This window comes from Bos indicus x Bos taurus, chromosome 8 (genome assembly GCF_003369695.1).
Source record: "Bos indicus x Bos taurus breed Angus x Brahman F1 hybrid chromosome 8, Bos_hybrid_MaternalHap_v2.0, whole genome shotgun sequence".
In the NCBI taxonomy this organism is placed as follows: Eukaryota; Metazoa; Chordata; class Mammalia; order Artiodactyla; family Bovidae; genus Bos; species Bos indicus x Bos taurus.
Genome location: NC_040083.1, coordinates 5727876 through 5737162, shown reverse-complemented (window position 1 = coordinate 5737162; position 9287 = coordinate 5727876).

Genomic DNA, 9287 nt, shown 5'->3' with positions numbered 1-9287 from the left:
TTACTGTCCAAGCCACCAGGGAAGCCTGTTTATATGTATAAGTATGCTTTATCATTGAATATTCACCTCTACAGCAGATGAAATATTGTTTTCTGAACAATCTGTGACTTATTTCCTTTTCATCCTAAATACTCATGTAAATCTAAAGATAGCATTTTTTCTTGTATGTATGTATGTGTATATGGAGAAGGCAATGGCACCCCACTCCATTACACTTGCCTGGAAAATCCCATGGACAGAGGAGCCTAGTGGGCTGCAGTCCACGGGGTCGCTAAGAGTCGGACACGACTGAGCGACTTCACTTTCACTTTTCACTTTCATGCATTGGAGAAGGAAATGGCAATCCACTCCAGTGTTCTCGCCTGGAGAATCTCAGGGACAGGGGAGCCTGGTGGGCTGCCGTCTACGGGATCACACAGAGTTGGACACAACTGAAGCGACTTAGCATAGCATGTATGTGTATATATATAGGCCATGCCAAATGGCCTATGGGATTTCAGCTCCCTGACTAGAGATCACACCAGTGCCCTTTGAATTGGAAGCTTGGAGTCTTAGCCTCTAGACAACCAGGGAAGTCCCCTAATGTTAGCATTTTGTTTTTAAAATCTTTAAGAAAGCCAAAACGTCCAGGACCTTAAGTCTGACGTGTTTTAGGTCTTGTATACAATGTTGTTGTTGTTGTTTAGTCAGTAAGTCATGTCCTACTCTTTTTCGATCACATAGACTGCAGCCCACCAGGCTCCTCTGTCCGTGGGATTCCCCAGACAAGAATACTGGAGTGGGCTGCCATTTCCCTCTCCAGGCAATCTTCCTGATCCAGGGATCAAACTCATGTCTCCTGCACTGGCAAGCAGATGCTTTACCACTTAGCCTCCTGGGAAAGCAGGCACACTGAGTGAAGAATGAATGAATCAATTCCAGCCGCCTAAACTGGGGAACCCAACCCCTCTACCTTAGGGAATATTCCAGATGGAATTCAAGATAAAAGTCCCCCAAACTAGGCTCAGCTATACCTCCTTTCATGATTCCACTTAATTACGAGTTTGAATCCCAGAAAAATTGTCTTAAGATTTCCAAAAGATCAAGGTAGAATTGCTTAGGCCCAGGTCCAAGATAACAGATGTGACTGGATCTCCAGAAGAAGTAGCTTGGACCTTCTTTGTCTAAAAGAAAGCCCTTGGAGTTTCTCTAAATCCCTTCCAGAGGCCATCCCTGAGTGGGTGACCCCAGAGTCACTTTTCCAGAATCTCTGGTTATACCTCAAAACAAAGTTTTTAATTAAAAGTAATGCATTTGGGAACTCTCTGGAAGTTCAGCGATTAGGACTCTGCACTTTCACTGCTATAGCCGGGGTTCAATCCTTGGTGGTGGAACTAAGATCCAACAAGCTGCATGGTATGGCCAAAAGAAAAGCAATGCATTAAAAGATCACCGGGCTCCCACCTCTGACCCCTATTGCCCTGTTGCTGATACAGTCATGTCCAGGTGGGATGCCTGCCCACCTAGTCTGAGACATACCTCACAACCCAGTGGAAGGAACCACTCATGAGGAGCAGAAGGAAGAAGACAACCATGGCTATGTGGGTAAGAGGTGAGCTCCCTGTGTTTACCAAGGGGCTTAGATCAAAATCACCATGCAAACAAACACCGATGAATAACTTGTCATAATACCAAGTTCTTTACACAGTGAGTCATTAGCCTGTATGCGCCATAGGTGAGAAGCTGAAAGGAGGCAGAGCCATCTATCTGTATACAGTGAAGTTTGCCTACAGAAAGCCCAATACCTGTCTGCATTAGATGGTCAATAAATACGTAGAACCTGAGTGAACGGCAGTGGATAAGAGTGGGTTTCATTCCTGCATGGACTTCACTAGCTGTGTGATGCAAAACATCTTTGAGAGGCAGCTTTTCAGGTATAAAATAGGGATAATAACTATATCTTAGTTGGTACCTATGAAAAATGTGTTAATATGGGAAATGCACTTTAAACAGGATCTGGCACATAGAATTATTATATATCATCAGCATTAGTATTATTATTACACCTCTAATTCCTGGTGTAGGATCCAACTTCCAGGATTCCATGTGGTGCTCACTGCCCTGTGGGGACAGTCACACCTACAGTAAGTCATCCTCCTTTTGTGAAGAAGGAAGAGAAAGCTCACAGATCAAAAAAGTGAATTCTGCAAAAGTCCTAATGCCTTGCAATGTTTAAAAAGATCTTCCAGAGTGAGAAACTTATAACCACTCCTGTCCTTCAGTATTGTTTTTAAAGTTATATCCAAGTTACTACCCAAGGTCCATTGGTATTCATCGCAAAAAAATAACTTCCTAAGCCATACAGCAAATTCCCGTTGGCTATCTATTTTATATATGGTAATGTAAGTTTGCATATTACTCTTTCCATACATCTCACCCTCTCCTCCCCTCTCCCCATGTCCATAAGTCTATTCTCTATGTCTGTTTCTCCACTGTTGCCCCGTAAATAAATTCTTCAGTACCATTTTTCTAGATTCTGTATACATGTGTTAGAATACGATATTTGTCTTTCTCTTTCTGACTCACTTCACTCTGTATAATAGGTTCTAGGTTCATCCACCTCATTAGAACTGAGAGGTGGGATGGGGAGGGAGATGGGAGGGAGTTTCAAAAGGGAGGAGATACATGTATACCTATGGCTGATTCATGCTGCGGTTTGACAGAAAACAGCAAAATTCTATAAAGCAATTATCCTTCAGTAAAGAATAAATTAATTTTTTTTAAAAGACAAAAAAACCCCAACTTCCACACACTGCCATAATTTGCACAAAATCCCATCAGTGCCATTTTGACAGGAACAAGGAGATCCCTGATGTTGCTAATTGTTCATTGGGCTTGACCCCAAACGTGATTCAGCTAACTGCTATATTGGGTTTCCCATCTCCACACATGCTGCCCCTACGGTCATCCTCTGGGGGCTTCCGGGTACTTTGGATGGCCCGGGTGCCTGGGTGTGTGTGTCTTGGTCACTGTGGAGGGTTGTGTGAGCGAATCAGGAACTGGAGCATCTTAAAACGAAACAGCTGTGGCAGGAGTGGTACAGGCTTGGGTGCAACACGATAGCTGCTATTAAACTTCACTTTGAGCTTCTCTTGGCTTTGAGGATTTCTTTCTTCCTCTCCAAAGTTTATCATTCTTTTCCTGACCCCAAGTCAAGCTCATAAAAGCCCAGTTTTTGTTTTGGCTTGTATTAAAGTTTTCGTTGTGTTGCTGTTGGTTTCAGGAGTTTGCTTGTTTTCCGTTTTTGTTCTGTTTTTCCTTTATCTATTTGATCTGGGGAAACTATGAAGTGAGGTGGCCCAGACATTCTAAAGTCTCTTGAATCGAGGTGGAATTAGATGTGAAGCTTTTGTCCCCTGCCTGGTGTTCACCTGTCTCACACAGCCCTTGCCGCCTCCCCCATGCCACTTCCTCCTGGTAAGCAGCTGGAAATGTCCTTTTTCTTTTTTTTTTCCAGGCTTTGTGGTACTAATCAACTTTCTTGGCATCCCTCATTCCATGATGAACTAGTTGAGTTAAAATGATTCAATTTCAACATCCAACGATGGCATCCTTGAATAAAGTTTATTGTTCATCATTGTAGTAGAATAAATGCATAAATGCATTGTTAGAATTTTCAAAAATCATTTTCATTCTGACAGCTAAAAACTGAATGCATGTTTAAGTTCCTCAGGAAAGATGTGTTATAGTAATACAGTCATGGAATTGGAGAGATTGTCAAAAGGTCTCTTCCTTTGCCACCACTACCAGGGAAATCATTTAAATGAACTCCAAATATCGTTCCCTCGATCCCACCATTGTATTTTGCATAATCTTTTCTTAAGATGATAACTTATAAGGATCACTTAAAGCCTACTTAATGATGCTGAGATGGAGCTGAGATTCAAGTCAGCCAACTATTGGGACTTTTTCCAGCTCCCAACGACCACCTGGGATTCATCTCAATTCTCTGATTCTGTGTTTCAAATCAGCCACTCAAAGATACTATTTGCTGTCAGCAAGTCCCCTGATTTATTTAATCCTTCCCCAAAATGTGTCCTGAAATTCTCACAATTTAACCCCTATTTGTCATGAAGGCAGCTCCTCTGCGGTGACTAAATCACTCTCCAGCATTGTCAGGTGTTGGTAGAGGCCCTGGGACCACGCTGGTGGCCTGGGAAAGCCAGACCAGCCCCCTGCAATACTGCTGTTACTTATATTCTCCACAAACCATCAATAGGCTTTTTGTTTTAGTTACAATCTCACTACTCCTCTCCAAAAGAAAGAGCAAACAGGCATACTGCAAACATATAGTACTGTCAGAGACTCAGTTTATCTCTATATTTCCCATTTTAAGAAGGATATTACTGGGACTTCCCTGGTGGTCCAGTGGATGAGCTCTGTACTCCCAATGCAGGGAACACAGGTTCCATCTCTGGCTGGAGAACTAAGATCCCACTTGCCACAACTAAGCAGGCATGCTGCAATGAAGACTGAGCACAGCCAAAATGAATAAAATTTTTGTTAAGGACATTGCTAATTCCATTTATAATATGCACACGTTGTTTTCCAAATTACATAGTACAATATGGGGAACTACGGGGTCAAATAGTAATAGAAGAAGGAAAAAAGAAAAATAAGCAGAAAAGAAAAAAGCAGGGTAATAAAAACTCTTCTCTGACTTAAACATAGATTGAGACAATCAGTCTGGTTTCATCCTCTAACGTGCAAATCCCAATAGATTAAAAAATATATATATACCATGGTTTACAAAGCAGAAGTTCTATGATAAAAAAGATGGCATCTTTTGCTCCCCTAACACAGCAGTAAGAAGGAGAAGGCAATGGCACCTCACTCCAGTACTCTTGCCTGGAAGATCCCATGGACGGAAGAGCCTGGTAGGCTGCAGTCCATGGGGTCGCTAAGAGTCGGACACGACTGAGCGACTTCACTTTCACTTTTTACTTTCATGCACTGGAGAAGGAAATGGCAACCCACTCCAGTATTCTTGCCTGGAGAATCCCAGGGACAGAGGAGCCTAATGGGCTGCTGTCTATGGGGTTGCACAGAGTCGGACACGACTGAAACGACTTAGCAGCAGCAGCACCAACACAGCAGTAAGAACTCATTACAGTCAGTAATAAAAATCAAAGGGAATGGGTTTGGAAGAGTTTTCGTGGTGTCACATTGTCATCCTTCAAGTTCATACCTCACAGCTCAATCTTCCTCAGTTTGCAGGTGATCCAGAAGGCATGGGATTGAATTCACTGACGGGCAGCCCACTTTTTAACTTTATTTTATTCCCTCCATTCCTGCCACTCCTTAACCCCTAGTTACCACAAATCTTTTCTCCACTTCTATAATTTTGCCACTTACAAATGTTATATAAATGGAACCGGACAGTATGTAACAATTTGGGGGTGACTTTTCCACCCAGCATAATTCTTAGGAGATGAATTTGAGTTGTTGAGGTGATCAATAATTTATTCCTTTATATTGCTGAGTAGTATTTCACAGTATGCTTCCCAGGTGGTGCTAGTAGTAAAGAACCCACCTGCAAATGCAGGAGATATAAGAGATGTGAGTGTGAACCCTGAGTCGGGAAGATCCTCTGGAGAAAGGCATGGCAACCTGCTTCAGTATTCTTGCCTGGAGAAATCCACAGACAGTGGAGTCTGGCAGGCTACAGTCCATAGTGTCGGTCACGAGGAATCAGACACGACTGAAGCAACTTAGCACACACACATGCATTCCATGGTATGGATGTACTATGATTAACAGCACATACTTGACTGCTAACAAAATGGTGAACCATTTGAGTGTCCTTTGAAGGTCCTCTGAGTTGTTTCCAGTTTGGAGCTACTGTGAATAAAGCTGCAATAAACAATCTTGCACAGGTTTCAATGTGAACCTAAGTCTTCACTGAGCTGGGATACAGGCTTAAAAGTGCAATTGCTGAGTCATACAGTAGTTGCACGTTTACTTTTTATTAAAAGAAACTGCCAAGCTGTCTTCCTTCGGCTGTCCCATTTTTCTCCCCACAAGCAGTGTAAGAGTGATCCAGTTTCTCTGCATCTTCATTAGCATGTGGTATTGGCATAGTTAATTTTTAGCCAAAGCCAGAGATCCAGTTTAGGGCAAAAACTGCTGGCAAGTCTTCCAGATTTAACATATTTTGTTATTTTTAACATTACAAGGGATTAAATATATATATATTTGGCATATATATATGCCAACACACAAATATATGTTACATATATCCATATATATATCCATATATTTTAACATCAGCTTACTTTTGTTTAAACTCTGCAACTTAAACATACAGGCATACTGTGCATATTAGACAAATTACTTAACATCTCTGGACCTCAATTTCCTGATATGTAAAAACTAACTCTTTCAAGTAAAGTAATAATGTGTATATAGAGCACAGGAAAGGGGCTTCCCTGGTGGCTCAGTTGGTACAGAATTCATCTGCAATGCAGGAGATACCGTTTGATCCCTGGATGGGGAAGAACCCTGGAGGAGGGCGTGGCAACCCACTCCAGTGCTCTTGCCTGGAGAATCCCATGAACAGAGGAACAGAATCAGACCTACTTTACCTGCTTTCCAGAGGTACTGAGTTCAAATGAAAGGGCTTCCTTGGTGGCTCAGACGGTAAAGAATCCACCTGCAATGCAGGAGACCTGGGTTCGATCCCTGGGTTGGGAAGAGAGTTCAAATGAAAGAAATATGTAAAAGCAATTTGTAACATGTTGATGTGGCTAGTAGAGGAAGGCAAGTTATAGAAAACAAAGTCCAGGACACTAAAGGGTCTCATTCATTCTGCCATCAGACGTCAAGGTAGAAAAATGGCAGGAACCACAATGACTTCGGAGTCTAGGACGGTGATGCCCCAGAGAAGGGGGTGCAAGAGGACCAGAACACAAATTCCCTTTGTATTTGTTTTCATATAAACAATCAGAAATGAGTTCACCAACAACCTCACTTGGTTCTCATCAACAGTTGCCCGAGGCACCCAGGGATAGGGGAGATCTCAAAGGCAAAGGGGCTAAGAGTACCCCCACTGTAATACAGAACAAATCTGACTCCATATTGGATCTGTTTCTTTTCCTTTAACATTGGTATCCTATTGCTTTTGCCTACAAGTTAATCACTAAAAGAATGTTGCCTATAGCCAAGAGATACTGGATAGCCATCTCAACGCTCCGATCTTTTAAGGTATAACACTTTCCCCCTCATATAGAGATAAGAAGTTGCAGAACAGAGAATAACATTTGCCTTGTTGAAGGTTTGTAGGAACATTGTGACCATACCTAGGAGGACAGTTGAGGAACAAAGGATTTCAGCAGCAAGAAGTTCACAACAGCCAGGTAAACACCCCTTCCCTTTTAGTTAAAGAAGCCTGAATTCTAACTCAGGTAAGATGGCTCTTTGGGACACTAGTCCAACATTCTGTCTGCTAATGTGCCAAATAAAGTCATTATTCTTTGCCCCAATAACTGATCTCTCAATTTATTGTTCTGTCCCGTGGTGAGCAATATGAGCTTGGACTCAGTAACACCACCACAAGCTCACATGGACTGAGATAGGTTATGGTTTATCTGGCTCAGCTGGGTAGAAGCAGATTATATAATCCAGTTTTAACTAAACTAAACTTCAACAAAGGGCTTTAAAAGATTCCTACAAGGAATCTTTGATTGAAGATAATTCAAAGTGCTGCTGCTGCTGCTAAGTCGCTTCAGTCGTGTCCAACTCTATGCGACCCCATAGACGGCAGCCCAACAGGTTCCCCCGTCCCTGGGATTCTCCAGGCAAGAACACCAGAGTGGGTTGCCATTTCCTTCTCCAATGCATGAAAGTGAAAAGTGAAAGTGAAGTCGCTCAGTCGTGTCCGACTCCCAGCAACCCCATGGACTGCAGCCCACCAGGCTCCTCCATCCATGGGATTTTCCAGGCAAGAGTTCCGGAGTGGGGTGCCATTGCATTCTCTGAATTCAAAGTACACAGGCATAAAATATCAAGGAGAAAATGAGAGAATTGATACTGCTCTTTCTCTGTGTTAAGCACTTCAGTCCTAAAGCTATGAAACAAGGCAAGCACAGACAACATGAATCCAACAGTAAATCACCAAGACTATTTAAAACGTAGATTTTCAACCACAGCTGTAAGGTTCAATCTCACCTTAAAATATTTAAACCTATTGTTTACTTTATCTTGCTCTTTCTTAGTTTAGCTTTTGTAAGAGAAGACTGTGCTCAGTTTTGTCCGACTCTTTTTCAACCCTGTGGACTGTAGACTGCCAGATTCCTCTGTCCATGGGATTTCCCAGGCAAGAATACTGGAGTGGGTTGCCATTTTCTTCTCCAGGGGATCTTCCCAACCCAGCGATAGAACCCGCATCTCCTGTGTCTCCTACATTGGTAAGCTGATTCTTTATCACTGAGCCACGTGGGAAACCCTTAGCTTTTGTATGGGTTTATAATGTATATAACGGAGATGGCAATGGCACCCCACTCCAGTACTCTTGCCTGGAAAATCCCATGGACAGAGGAGCCTGGAAGGCTGCAGTCTATGGGGTCCCTAAGAGTCGGACACAACTGAGCGACTTCACTTTCACTTTTGTCTTTCATGCATTGGAGAAGGAAATGGCAACCCACTCCAGTGTTCTTGCCTGGAGAATCCCAGGGACCGGAGAGCCTGGTGGGCTGCCGTCTATGGGGTCGCACAGAGTCGGACATGACTGAAGCAACTTAGCAGCAGCAGCATAATGTACATATGATGTCAGTAAAGTAGTACAGATACATGATTTGCCAATAAATGTACATGTTTTACTCTTGGGGTGCACAACTCAAACAGGCAGGAGACCATTGAGTTAGGGTATCTGACTTCTTCAAGGTTTCGTTTTCCCCAGTTTAGACAGCAGTAGACTACCACACGTGGCCAAGATGGCATTAAGGTAGATCTCCTCTGCTAGTTTGACGGGTGCTCTCGCTAAGACCACCTCCTCATACCTTTCTAGAGCCTCTAAAGACAGACAAAAGTCTTTACCTTCACCCTGTCAACCTTGAGGTCTGGAAGCCAGTGCAGACCCCTCACACAAATCTCTGTGAAGTCCATGGGCTGTCAACACTCCCACATTCCATGACTTTCAGGAAGGTACTTGGCATGCCACTCTTTAATGTTGTATGGCTTTACCTAGTGCTTATTAAGCATTTACTGTATGCCAGACCCTCAGTTAAGAGCCTCATATAATCATCTCACAA